The 14,942-nt window shown below is 39.9% G+C and overlaps 1 long non-coding RNA gene across 1 annotated transcript in view; it reads left to right on the forward strand.

The window, feature by feature from the left end:
- The window catches only part of LOC126940190 (uncharacterized), a 120,520-nt gene extending 115,217 nt beyond the window's left edge, over positions 1–5,303 (forward strand). Inside the window, exons 3-4 of the long non-coding RNA XR_007720655.1 lie at positions 2,468–2,595; positions 4,707–5,303. This is a non-coding gene — a long non-coding RNA (uncharacterized LOC126940190). The remainder of the gene's footprint in view (positions 1–2,467; positions 2,596–4,706) is intronic.
- Positions 5,304–14,942: the final 9,639 nt, after the last annotated feature.

Below are 14,942 nucleotides of genomic sequence, written 5' to 3' on the forward strand. Positions count from 1 at the left end.
CAGATGTACTCAGAGAAAGACCAGGTGAGGACCCACCAAGAAAGTGGCCGTCCACAAGCCAAGGGAAGAGGCCTCAGAGGAACAAACCCAGCTGGCATCTGCATCTCAGATTCCAACCTCCAGAACTGGGAGACAAGAAATTCCTGTTGTTGAAGCCCCCTGGTGTGTGGTACTTTGCTGTAGTAGCCCTAGGTACCTAATCTTTATTGCCACAGAGATGGGGTCACGGGGTCGAGGGCCTCCTTGTTGATGAGCTGGGCTGGGACTGGAGTCTGGAACTCTGACCCATTGTGCAGGTCTCCGGCAACCTCAGCATGTTGCTTTTTACAAATAAAGGTATTTGAGTATGTTTCCCCTTATTTTATGGTCTTGACTTTATGTTAAACAGTTTCACCTTGTAAATCTTTTAAAACAGTTAATCACGTCAGGTGGGACCAAGCATAAAACCTCATTAACTGCTTTGTTCATTATAATGAAGGAATAAGATTTAAGAAAAACACATTCTGGAGTACTTCAGTTATCTCTAAGGACAGTAAAGGTAAAGATGTATCACCTGTATGCACTTTTTTCATCTAGAAAATGTACACAGGCCAGGCATGGTGGTTCATGTCTATAATCCCAGCACATTGGGAGGCCGAGGTGGGCGGATCACAAAGTCAGGAATTTGAGACCAGCCTGGCCAACATGGTGAAACCCCATCTCTACTAAAAATACAAAAATTAGCTGGCATGGTGACACGTGCCTGTAATCCCAGCTACTCAGGAGGCTGAGGCAGGAGAATTGCTTGAACCTAGGAGGCGGAGGTTGCAGTGAGCTGAGATTGTGCCACTGCACTCCAGCCTGGGCAATAATAGAGCAAGACTCCGTGTGAGAAAAAATTAAAAAAAAAAAAAAAATGCACATGTCGCGTGATTTACCTCACGTCTTCCATTTTGCTCCTTAACACTCCTCATCATTCTCACATGGATTTATAAGAAGTAATTGTCTTTGGAACATTAAGAAGATGGTGAAGTTATGAGAAATTAAATGACATGGTGTCTGGCATTTGCTTCAGTGTGGGGAGGTGCATGAATTAATGCTCAAATTGGATGATGAATATGTAGAATTTACTTTGCTATTGTGTATTATTTGTAATAAGTGTTTTTTTTTCTAAGCGGAAAATAATTTTTAAAACTCTCCAAAAAATTGGGCTGCATGTGGTGGCTCCTGCCTGTAATCCCAGCACTTTGGGAGGCTGAGGTAGGTGGATCATTTGAGGTCAGGAGTTTGAGACCAGCCTGGCCAACATGGTAAAACCCCATGTCTACCAAAAAATACAAAAATTAGCTGGGTATGGTGGTGCATGCCTGTAGTCCCAGCTACTTGGGAAGCTGAGGTGGGAGAATTGCTTGAACCCAGGAAGTAAAGGCTGCAGTGAGCTGAGAATGCACCACTGCACTCCAGCCTGAGTGACAGAGTGAGACCCTGCTCAAATAAATAAATAAACTCTCCAAAAGTTGTCTATGCAGTTGCTGACTTCAGTATTTGATAGGTTCAGTACAAATTTCCTGGTGGACACAAATTCATAGAATTATCTATGAGTCTTCCATGATATTGCATGGAATATCAATGTCAATGTCAATAAACATAAATATTGACATTTGTGGAAGATACGGTCATCACCTGTAGCAAAAGGCCAATGTGCTTACTGTCCAGTACAAAGTATATGAACTCTCTAAGCTCAGGGTTGCTCTTCCACAGTACAACCCAGTGCACATATGGATGTTGCTGGCTCTGTTTACGCCATCCTGTGGAACTTGGGAAATGACACAAAAATAATAACATTACTCTGGATACTGCTATTGCTGTGAGTAAAAATCTTTCTTTTGTCTTTGACCCATGAATCTCATGCCTTCTGCCACTATCCATAAAATGGGCATGCTAACTTGTTTGCTTGCAAATGTAATAAAATCTCAGTCTTTTCAGTTCTTGACAGTGCTTCTGACAAATATTACGATGCAAATATTAGAAATAAGTATTGAATTTATATTAACCTTTCAAATAACTTTTCAAAACTTTTGATGATAAACTTGGTTCTGTGCACTTAAATTTTACTTCAAGATTTTTGCTGAAAATGTCCACGTTTCAATTTCTGGTAAAAGCAGTTTAATTTTGATCACCTGAAATTCTTGTCACTTTCAACAAGAAACTTTGTTCATGCAAGTCAATGGCAGACTTTTCAAAATAGCGTATTATAGTCATTTAAAAATGTCTAAGTGTTAAAATTACATTGTAGAAATGGAAATGTATTTAAAATTCAAGAAAACTTTCAAATAAAGTACTTTGAAATAATGAAGAATTTATTTATAGAAAGCACAACCTAGCTTGGATACTACTTAATGGGCTCATTATCTGTAAATTGGCAGCAGTGTCTGACTTAAAGACCAAAGCCCCCTCCTCATCTCCCTCTTCTCTTCAAAATTCATAGGGCTGCCTGTTTCACATCTTGAACACCAGGAATACAGACATGTCTGGCAGTCCCACAGTTGTTTATCTGCAAAAGGCAGCAGCGTTTTCCATGGTCCAGTGCTGAAATAGATGGAGTGGAATGGGGAGGTAAGAGTTCCTCCCTAGCTGCACTCTGTTCTTGGTATTCTGTTTGACCAAAGAGAGGGGGCCATGGCAAGTCTTCTCAACCTAGATGTAACCCACTTGTTGACTTCTGCTAGACACCTCCATCAGGCTACCCAGAGGGCTAAAGGTATCACTATTTGAAGGCACACGTGTAATCCATTTAAAGAACACTCCCTTTAAAGTTTCTCATTAGCTATATGAATAAAAATTGATCTAGGAAAAGTCAATCCAAATTTTTAGGATCTTAATTCACTATCCCCTTGTCAAAGGAAAACACACTTTACTGATAGATCATTGTGAAGCCTCTGCCTCCACTGAAGCCTCAAATAGTTCATCTAAGCTGTCATAACCACCCCTTGCCTTTTCTCCACATTTTGATGCACCTGGATCCCCTCAAAGGCTGACATTCAGAATCTTCTGACACGCACACCCTCACCTGTGGCTGATGTCATGTGCCAAGGCTTGTCCACCTGGTCATGGTCCTGTCTCAGACTGCCCTCTGCCTTCGGACTTGAGTCTTAGTGTACTCTTCCTTCCTATAGCCATGTCCTGGATGTGTTCTTGTTTCTGCTTCCATTCCCTCTGCTATCAGCTTCCATTTGATAATAATCTTTCAGACTCTAGCAGAAGGTTTAGGAACATCGCTAATACTGATGGGATTGTTTCTTACATTGATGACAGGACTAGTAAAACAAGGTAAAAGGAAAGCAGAACCAAAGTCAATCCATCAGAGACAATGTCCAAATCGATTGTCAAAATAAAAAGGCACATATGGAGAAAAACAGATCTGGGGATACAGAGAAGCAGAAACCAGAGAGAGTTGGAATAGAGAGTCATGGGACTGGTTGGTTGGGGGGGTTACTGTTAAACAGGAGAGTAGACTGGGACTTGAGGATGGATGGTTGACAGCCTCTGGCACTGACTTCCAAGTGGCTCTGGGACATTTGGAGCACAATAGGGAAGGGTTCTCTGTGTTTCAAAGGCTAAGAAAGGGACAGGCAATTTCCTGCTTCTTGACCTACAACTTAAGGAGAGCTAAAACTTATTCCTGCAACTTGAGAGCAGACATTTTTCTTCCTATTTGCAGTTTGTAAAAAATATCGCTTTTCTCATTCACTCATAAATTCATTTGTTTACCAAAAATCTGTTAAACAGATAACAAATGACAGCCACTCAGGCTACAGTGGTGACTTGGATAAAGTCTGTGTCTTTAGAGAGTTTCCAGTCTAGTGAGATGTACAAGGAGATTCACAATTTCCATTCAAAATAATGTATTGAGAAATTATACTGAACTTGAGATAAATTGATGAGAGAAAATGTTTGCACTAAAGGCATTCTTAGTTATATTAGTTATCTATGCTTTAATAATTGCTGAGTTATAATTGACTCTGAAACTTAATGACTTTAATTAGTATACATTTAGCTCATGAGCCTGTAGATTGGTGGTTTACACTGGTTTCAGCTGGTGGTACTTCTGATCTCAGCTTGTCTCACTCACATCTGTGGCTGATCCAAGGTGGCCTTATTTGGATTGATTCCATGTGTCTCTTATTCTCCAGTGATCTAGCCTAGGTATGTAGTCTGTGCCATGGCGATGGCAGAAGAAGTGAGAAAGATTCAACAAACTGAGCTTTTCAAGCCTCTGTTTGCACCACTTTGCTAAACACCATCAGTCAGGACATGCGGCCAAGCCAAGAGTGAGAGTGGGAGGACTCTACAAAGTTATACAGCAAAGCGTATTAAATTGGGGCCATTGAATCAATCAGTGTACCCCACCATCCTGGGAGACAGCAGGCCACGGTCTTGTTTCTCTCATCAGCTCCCAGAATGAAGAGACGTTTGCATTTACGCTATCAACGAATAAGATACTTTAAAATTTCCCAACAAAACAGTTACTGGTGTAGAAACCTGAAATGGTTTGGCTCTGTGTCCCCACTCAAATCTCATGTTGAATTGTAATCCCCAGCGTTGGGGGAGGGACCGGGTGGGAGGTGATTGGATCATGGGGGTGGGTTTACCCCTTGTTGTTCTTGTGATAGAGGTCTCACGAGATCTGCTTGTTTAAAAGTGCGTGGCAATTCCCCTTTTTGCAGTCTCTCTCTCCTGCTCCACCCTGGTGGGACGTGTTTACTTCGCTCTTGCCTTCTGCTATGATTGTAAGTTCCTGAGGCCTCCCAGCCCTGCTTCCTGTACAGCCTGCAGAACTGTAAGTCAATTAAACCTCTTTTCTTTATAAATTACCCAGTCTCAAGTAGTTGTTTATAGCAATGTGAGAACGGACTAATACAGGACCTAAGGTTCATTCTTTATTCAGCAAAGCCTAGGATGTATCATTTAAGCTGAAGTGTCTTCCTGGAAGTTCCGATAATCAACTGTTTCTTGCAGACATCCCCTTTGCCACACGACTGAACTCAGCTGCATTATCACAAAGGGTGGAACAAGGGCTTTTACTGGGCAAGTGGGATGGAGCAGTGGACAGAAAGGACCCTGCCACAGCTTCCAAGGTCCGCATCACTGACTTATCCCATACTATCTTTGAATCATGCAAGGCACTGATAAGAAACAGATCCTTGCCACCCTAGGAGAATTAGCGCAACTGCTTCTCTGCAACCAAGAAAAGACCACTGCCATGACAACACCACACTAACTGGGTCTCCTGGAAAGCAGGGAGCCCTTTATTGTCAGTCTGCAGATATTGCAGATGGGTCTGTTGTCATTTGCGGAGAGGCTACGCTGACTAATTATCTGTGAAAGGAGAGCAAAGGTAGTGCCTGCTCCCTCCTAGAATCAAAACCACATCCATCCTTGAAGGAGAATAAGCACCTCAGTTGCAACTGTTCAGTAGTGTAATTATCCATCTCAGCCCTATTGCATATTTTCGATTGCTTAAAAAAGATAGTTTATTCAGAGACTCATTTTTTCTCTCTCTGTATGTGTGTAAATTCAATCAAATTAACCCATGATTCTTACAAATATCTTTTTATAATCAGGTAAGTAAACTGAACTGACTGAACTGAATTACCGAAAGGAAAGTATGGTTTTTTTTCTTTCTCGTTTTTTAAAAAGAAGGCAGATTAATGCAATTAGGGAAAAATCTATTGCTAATATATAACATCCATAAGTAGATAGTATAGTAGTTAAGATGACACTATCAGTTGTGTATATTTTGACAAGTTACTTTTCTTTCTAATTCTCATATGGCAGTCTAAAACATGGTGATATTAATTATACTCATGCAGATGGTTATTTTGAGAACTAAATAAGTTAATGCATGTAAAAAGCTTAATGTAATTCCCAAAACATTGCACTGAAAATCACTGTTGTAATTAAACATCTTCTATGAACTTGATAGTTCTGAGGTTGGAAGTCCCAATCTTTAATTTTAAAAAGATTAAGTATCTCCTCCAAAAAAGTTCTACCAGATTCTGGAGGGATATAAAAATGAAAGCAATATACACTTGGCTTTTAAGGAACTTATAAACCAATAGAGGTTGCTGTCACATATTTGGAAAAGAATATAACGAAATAATGTAATGAAACAAAAACCTGTGGAACTAGACAGAAATGAGGGTGGGCATCTGAGAGGAGATGGGGCTTTGAGGTTTCTTGCAGGGAAAAGGGAGATTTTGAATAGTGAAAGGATTCCAGGCAGAAGAATACTAAGCAGATTTAGGGAAGCTGGAAAAATCAAGGTGCATTTATATTTCAATAACCTACTGAAATGTCAGAGAAATGTATTATATGACATTATTCACATTATGTAATTCACATATAATTAACAATATTAAATATAAGACCTTACAAGACTATGATGATTTAAGGGTCAACACATACTTCTGTGATTGCCTAATGTCTTCATTAACATTGAATATTGACCATAGTAAATGAATCCAAACACCATTTCTTCATTCATTTATTCATTTAATTAACATTTATTTTGTGCTTACCATTTGCCAGGAGCTGCAAGTAGGACTTAGAATGCAAAGCAAGTAAGATTCACACTGAGTTCTCAGGAAGTGAGTAGATGGAGGGGAAAGGTGACTTAACAGGCTGTTATAGTGCCATGAAGCAGTGGCTGCCCTGGAGCCGGGAGAGCTCCTAGGAGGGTGCTACAGCTCACACTGTGGGAAGGGGAATGAGGAGGAGGGTGGCAGAGTTTCTGAAAGAGGTGACACATGGGCCCGATTGTGCGGGATGACTAAGAATTAGATAAAAGTAATAAAGGAGGGGTCGTTTATATCAGAGGCATTTTTTCCCTACATATTAACAGAATTTTAATTTCTTTTTCTATGTATTATTTGTTCATATGTTTTGCTAGTTTATATTGTGTTGCATATATATAAAAATGCATACATACACACAGTCAAATTGTAAATACTTTTTTTTTTTTTTTTTTAAGAAGAGTCCCAGGCTTGGCACAGGGCTCACATCTGTAATCCTGCACTTGGGAAGGCCAAGGCAGGTGGATTTCTTGAGCCCAGGAGTTCAAGAGCAACTGGGCAACATGGTGAGACCCTGTCTCTACCAAAAATGCAAAAAAAAAAAAAAAAAAAAGCTGAGTGTGGTGGTGCATGCCTGTAGTCCCAGCTACTTGGGAGGCTGAGATAAGAGGATTGCTTGAGCCTGGGAGGCAGAGGTTGCAGTGAGCTGAGATTACACCACTGCACTTCAGCCGTGGTGAGAGTGAGATCTCATCTCAAAAAAAAAAAAAAAAAAAAAAAAAGTGCCGTTTTATCTCATATTAGCTGGACGTATTTGTTGTCCTTTTCATCTTTTACTCTACATGAGTAAGTGTAGTTAAATTTATCAGTTTTTTTCAAATTTATTTATAAAATAGATGTATAAAGTCATATGTGTTTATCAACAGACGAAAAGATAAACAAACGTGGTATATATACACAACGGAAAATTATTCAGCCATAAAAAAGAAGGAAATCCTGTCATTTGCAGCAGTGTGGATGGAACCAATGGTCATTATGTTAAGTGAAATAAGCCAGGCACAGAAAGACAAATATGGCGTCTTCTCATTCATGTATGGGAGCTAAAAAAGTGAATCTCATGGTGATAGAGAGTAGGTTAGTGGTTACCAGAGGTGGGGAAAGGGAAAAGTAGGACGGGGGTGAAGAGAGGTTGGTTAATGAGTCAAATAATACTGTTAGAAGGGTTAAGATTTAGTGTTAGATAGTTCAGTTGGATGAATAGTTATCTAACTGTAACCACTGTTATAGTTAACAATAATTTATGGCATATTTCAAAATAGCTAGGAGAAAAAAGTTTGAATGCTTCTAACATAAAGAAAAAAGTTTGAGATGAAGAATATTCCAATTAACCTGATTTGCTCATTACACATTGTATGCATGTATCAAGGTATCACATGTAATCAAATATATGTAAACTATTAGGTATCAATAAAAAAGTAAAAGTATACATATTTATCATGTACAGCATAATGTTTAGAAGTATGTATACTTCAAATGGTTATGTCTAACAAATGCATTACCTCACATAGTTATTTTTTTGTAACAAGAACACTTAAGGTCTACTCCTAGCATTTTTCATGGATACAATCTATTGTCATCAACTACTTACCATGTTGTACAACAGATCTCTTGAACTTATCCTTCCTCTCTAACTGTACTTACATATTCTTTGACCAACATCTCCCCCAACTACTACTTCTTCAAACCATATCACCCTCTGGTAGCACTTATTTCACTTCATAACATCCTCCACATTCGTGTTCATCCATGTTAGCAACAAATGACAGGATCTCCTTTTCTGTGGTTGACTAGTATTCTACTGTGGATATATGCCACATTTTCATTATCTAGTCTTACAATGAACACCGAACGTGGATTCCACATCTTGGCTATTGTGAATAGCAGTGCAATAAACATGGGGGTACAGATACCTTTTTGGCATACTATCAAGATATTGTAACTTCCCTTTTTGGGGATATTATACATCTGATATTTTAATTAAAGATAAAAAGAGTAAGAACTGGTTCTATTTGGCTGTATTAATGGAACCGATCTCTTTCTGACTTGTATTTAATGGTTTTTATTGTATTTGGTGTATGTGTATTTTTTATTTGATTTTGTTGGATTTCAGTACACAAAATTATTTCACCTGCAAATGATAATTTTTCCATGTCATTTCTCATTTTACAATTCCTTCCTTCCTTCTTCCCTCCCTCCCTCCCTCCCTCCCTCCCTGCCTCCCTCCCTCCCTGCCTCCCTGCCTCCCTGCCTCCCTGCCTCCCTGCCTCCCTGCCTCCCTGCCTTCCTGCCTTCCTGCCTTCCTGCTCTGGCTTTCTGAAAAGACTTCTAAGTGCTGATGCTAACAGTGAGCCTTCCTACCTTGATCTGGTCTATACAGAACTACTTTTAGCATTTCTCCTCTAAGTAAGATACATGGCTTGATTTTACCATTTTTTTAATCAAGTAAAGAAATATTTAACTGTTCCTATTTTATATAATTTTTTTCTGTAATCAGGAAGAGTACTGTAATTTTTCAAATGTTATTTCTTCATCAAATGAAATGATAATTTTGTTTTATTTAAGTTTATAGTTTACCTAATCTTTAACTATAATTGCATTCCTGTAATCTGTTTTTTTGTGTAGGCTGTTATTTTTTAAATATGTTGGGTTCCACTTTGTTTTGCAAAAAAATAAAAATTTGATGTGTTTCCCTTTTTTATGCTATCTTGAGGCTTATTCAGACCTTACTTTGCTCTGGTATGGCCACCAACTTACAGTAGAAAAAAAATTGCCCCCCTCTGTCCCTTCCCCCTCTCCTCCCTCTCCTCCATGCTCCCAATTTCTCTCCTTCCTTTCCAATCTAGAGTGAGAACCTCTTACTGATAGGCTGTAAAATCTGAAATCATATTTAGGAGAGGATCCTGGAAAATGTAGCTTTCATATTCTTTCTGCAATGGAGACAAGAATTGTTCGTTTATTTATGAAACGGAGTCTCACTCTGTCCCCCAGACTGGAGTACAATGGCACAATCTCGGCCCACGACAACCTCTGCCTCCTGGGTTCAAGCGACTGTCATGCTTCAGTCATGGGAGTAGCTGGGATTATGGGCACCTGCCACAACACCCATCTAATTTTTGTGTTTTTAGTAGAGACAGGGGTTTCACTATGTTGGCCAGGCTGGTCTTGAACTGCTGACTTCAAGAGATCCCCCTGTCTCGGCCTCCCAAAGTGCAGGGATTACAGGTACCAGCCACGGTACCCACCAGGAAACAAGACTTTAGAACATGATGGTGACACCACTGGGCTAGACAAGAGGCAATCTATCAGGGTTGTCAGAGAATCGATTTTTAACTTTACTTCTCTGATATGCCTTATGACCTATTTTAACTTTGAATTTCTAATATATTTATTTTGGTTTTATATCATTACTTCATTTCTTCTTTGTTTTATTTTGACACGCTTTCACTAAATTCCCAGGACATATGTTTGTTTAATTTAATTTATTCTTTTTTTAGTGGTATGAATAGTTTCATGTATTTGACCTGAGTACTGTCTTACCCACATCTTAAATTACTGCCATATAGCCAAATATATGTATCTTCCTCTCCTACTACAAAGACTATATGGCTTCCAAATTTCATCATAGTAAAACCAGTTCCTACAAAAGAGATAATGGTAAATATTTTTAGTTTATGCCAGTGGGAGTGTGACTTTTATTTATAAAAAATATTGGCTAGACATATAAAATGCATTTAAAACTTTCATGTGTTTTAACTCAATAATAACAATTACAATTTATCCTAAGAAGATCATTAGTGATACACAAAAACTTTATGTGCAATGACGTCAATCCCAGTTCTATTTCAAAACTTGAAAACAGCAAAAATGTCAAACAATAGAGCAGTGGTTAAATATGAGTTTTGGTACATTTATGTGATGGAATATTCTATAGCCAGTTTTTTTACTTTAAAACTATTAAACCATTAAAAGTGACTTTCTTGGAGAATATTTAAAGACACAGGAAAATTCTTATGATTATATTTTGTAGTGTAAACAAACATATCTAGTAGGAGCAATATGTCTTTAATTTTATAAGAGAATCATTTGCAAAATATATGCCAAAATGTTTATAATGATGATTTCTGGGTGGAAGAGATACAGATAACTTATATTTTTAATGTTTTTTCCTTCAAATTTTCCATATTATGCATGCATTGCCTTTATAATAATAGAGAAAGAAATGATGAGCTATTGTATACTACATGGGAGATAAAGAATCCCAATTTAGGAGGTAGCCTGGGCATACAAACTCGCCATATAAAAGTATCTGAAAAGCAGCCTGGTGCTACTTTTGTTCCAGAATATAAATTTTTTAAATTTTCTGGATCTCAAGCAGTGATCAAATATATTAACTTCCAAAATTATTCCTCAGCACACACATTTAATTGTTAACAGAAAGTATGCCAAATAAATAGAACATTTCTGGACTCACGTTTATAAGAAAGAGCAGATGCACATGCTTAGAAGCAGGAGAAATGGAGCTGCTATCCTCTTTTATCACTAGCTGGACAAGCTTCTCTAATATGTCCATAGAAAGTATTTAACATTCATATCGCTTAGATATTTGTCTCCTCCAAATCTCATGTTGAATTGTGATCCCCAGTATTGAAGGTGGGGTCTTAATGGGAGGTGTTTGGATCATGGGGGTGGATCCCTCATGAATGGCTTGTTGCTGTTTTTGCAATAATGAGTGAGTTCTCACTCTGTTAGTTCAGGAGAGATCTGGTTGTTTAAAAGAGACTGGCACCTCCTTCCTTCTCTCTTGCTCCTTTTCACCATGGGCTATGCCCCCTGTATTAGCCCATTTTCATACTGCTGATAAAGAGATACCCAAGACTAGGCAATTTACAAAGAAAAGAGGATTAATTGAACTTAGAGTTCCATGTGGCTGGGGAAGCCTCACAATCATGGTGGAAGGCAAGTAGGAGCAAGTCATGTCTTACATGGATGGCAGCAAGCAAAGAGAGCTTGTGCAGGAAAACTCCCCTTTATAATAACCACCAGATCTCGTGAGACTTACTCTCATGAGAACAGCACAGGAAAGACCTGCCCCCATAATTCACTTACCTCCCACTGGGTTCCTCCCACAACAATTGGGAACTCAAGATGAGATTTGGGTGGGGAAACAGCCAAACCATATCACCTGCCTTCACCTTTCACCATGATTGGAAGCTTCCTGAAGCCCTCACCAAAAGCAGATGCCAGCACCATGCCTATTGTACAGCTTGCAGAAGTGTAAGCCCAATAAACCTCTTTTCTTTACAAATCACCCAGTCTCTGGTTTTATAGCATCGCAAACCAACTAATGCAGGGACCCAAATTATTGACAGGTAAGATTATAGCTATGGGCCCAGGTTAGGGTTGTTAAATCTTTTATTCAAATGAATACTTTTATTCTCATGAATACTATGTACAACACATCACCAACAGAGAGTAAGTCAGTGCTTCTTTAGGATTTAAGTGGGAGGATGGGGTTTCTTTTATATATCTTTTAATGAAGCATTCTGAGCAGAAATAGGCAAAACAAAGACCTATTTTAAAGTCTGTTTTGATCCTGTTTTGGAGACTGTGGGAATTACTGATGTTTGAAAACTATTTCTATAAATCAAAACTAGACCATACAAATTAAATTTATCTTCCTCATTAGAAATGTAAGATTTATTTCATAATCCAATTTCAAATAGAGCAGGCCTTCCCCAACCAACCTATCCAAAGCAGATCTGTGTTGATAATGTTAAGCTTTCTTTTCTCATCCTGTTCTTTCTCTCTCTCTCTTTCTCTCTCCCTTCCTTCCTTTATTGCTCTTTCTCCCTTCTTTCCTTTTATTGCTTTCTTTCTTCCCCACTTCCCTCTTTCCCCCTCCCCTTCACTTTCCCCCTCCCCCTCCCCCTCGCTTTCCCCCTCCCCCTCGCTCCCCCCCCTCCCCCTCGCTTTCCCCCTCCCCCCCCTTTCCCCTCCCCCTCGCTTTCCCCCCCCCCCCTCGCCCCCCCTCCCCCTCGCTTTCCCCCCCCCCCTCCCCCTCGCTTTCCCCCCTCCCCCCTCGCTTCCCCCTCCCCCCCTCGCTTCCCCCCTCCCCCTCGCTTCCCCCCTCCCCCTCGCTTCCCCCCCCCTCCCCCTCCCCCTCGCTTCCCCCCTCCCCCTCGCTTTCCCCCCCCCCCCCTCGCTTCCCCCCGCTTTTCCCCCCTCCCCCTCGCTTTCCCCCTCCCCCTCGCTTCCCCCCTCCCCCTCGCTTTCCCCCCTCCCCCTCGCTTCCCCCCTCCCCCTCGCTTCCCCCCTCCCCCTCGCTTTCCCCCTCCCCCCCCCGCTTCCCCCCTCCCCCTCGCTTTCCCCCTCCCCCTCTCAAGGCCACCATTGACCTTGAGAGCTGACTAGATGATCAAAGAGCACATGAGCTGAGCTATCTCACCCAGCTCATTGCTGGTTTCCATTCTCTTGCATCAGAACGTTCCCAAACCTGTAACTACTCAGTCATTTTACCTCTTCTCCTGCTAAACACTACAGCAGCCAGGACTCATAGTGAGGAGACTAAGTGAGTTGTTTTCACTTAATGTGTATTTCAAAAAGAAAGAGCTAAGAAAAGAGAAACTATCTCAGTGACAGTCACAATGATTTCTGTACTGGATAAACAGCAGTAGAATTTAGCATGAATTTGTTAAAGGATCATTTTGTAATGTCTAGGAATCCAGCAATAATCATAACAATACTAGTTTCCATATTTAACTTTCACAGGCATGCTCTGAGGGCTTTACATTTATTAATTCATTTGACTCCCTTAACAAATTTACAAAATATTAAGTTGCTATTATTTTGCCCATTTTACAGATGAGCAAACTGAGGCACAGATGATTTAAGCCACGTGTACCAGAACACAGTGACATTTGATACCGTAAATGTAGAGCCACAGAGCATGTCCATAACCAGTACATTGCAGCCGAAGGCACACACTTACCAAAACTTTAACGTGTTAATTTGGGATATTTATCTGCTCAAACTATCTCAGGAGCATTATGACATTTATCGAACCCTTGTGCTACCTTACTCTTCTTCCCAAAGAAAGTTGGAAATCTCATGCAATGCTTTTCCTCTGGCTCTCAATTTATTTTGTGTAGTGTCTGCATTTTAGATATATTCTGACAGCTTCATGACTAGTAGTTTAACTTATTTCTTGGTTTTAACATTAATCGTGGTTTGAAGTATTTCTTTTGAGTGTTATGCCTATTACAGGTCACACCCAGACCCCTTTCTCTGACAGTGAAAGAAAGGACTGAAGGCACAGTGAGAAAGGAAACTCAGAAGTAAATAGGTTGTGCCAGTGAGGCGAGCAGGAAGACAGTGGGTGCTAGACTAACTGCCGTCTGTCCTAAATGCCCCTGGATAAAAAGCAGTGGCGCCTGCAGTACCCACCTCACTCAGGACTGGGGGATTCCCCAGTGCATTAGGAAGGAATTTGTCAGGAAGGACGGAGCCACGGGGAAGCCCACACATGCCACCATATATTCGAGATCTTCCGGGGTCCCTTGCACTGTGAATTAACACATTTGATTATGATACTAAGTGGCAGTGACACTAACCAACTTTGAGCTTTCCCGTCGATCCTTGAGCTGTAACTAGGCTTTGTGGTTTGGCTTTGCTCAAAGGCATTACTATTTATTTTCATTCTGAGCTGAATACAGTTAAGTGTTTTGAAAGGTAAAAAATATATATGGTGGGTCTTTATCATACATTATTGATTATCTCTTTAAAATAGTACTGAACTGAATTCGTTTTCATCAAGTAAAACAAATTGCACCCTCCCCCAAATGATGTTTGTGTACAAATGTGAAATAATGAAGCTCTATCATTGTGAAACTAGAATCATGGTAAGTGGGTCACTGAAGACCTTTTAAATTGTTCCACATTAAAATTATCATTAAGTGTAAAACTGCATTGAATTGTAGTATATTATCTGGAGAGAAGATGGGGCCTGACTAATCCAGCAAGTTGATCTTAAGTTTAGAAAAGTCATTATATTTTGATTTTTTAAAAAATGGGTAACTCCAAATATGTAGTTATATGAGTTCTTACATTAAATATACTCTGTGTGTGTGTGGGTGTGTGTGTTTGTGTGTGTGTGACTAAAGTGTAAAGATTATGGCCTTTCCTCATTCCTCACAAAAATGTTTCAATTGGTTAATTGTAAACCGAATAAATTTCCCTCTCCCCTCCCCTCCCCTCCCCTCTCCTCTTTTCTTGAAGGAGACTTGCTCTGTTGCCCAGGCTGGAGTGAAGTGGCATGATCTTGGCTCACTG

The sequence above is a fragment of the Macaca thibetana genome, chromosome 17 (genome assembly GCF_024542745.1).
Source record: "Macaca thibetana thibetana isolate TM-01 chromosome 17, ASM2454274v1, whole genome shotgun sequence".
NCBI classification, from domain to species: domain Eukaryota; kingdom Metazoa; phylum Chordata; class Mammalia; order Primates; family Cercopithecidae; genus Macaca; species Macaca thibetana.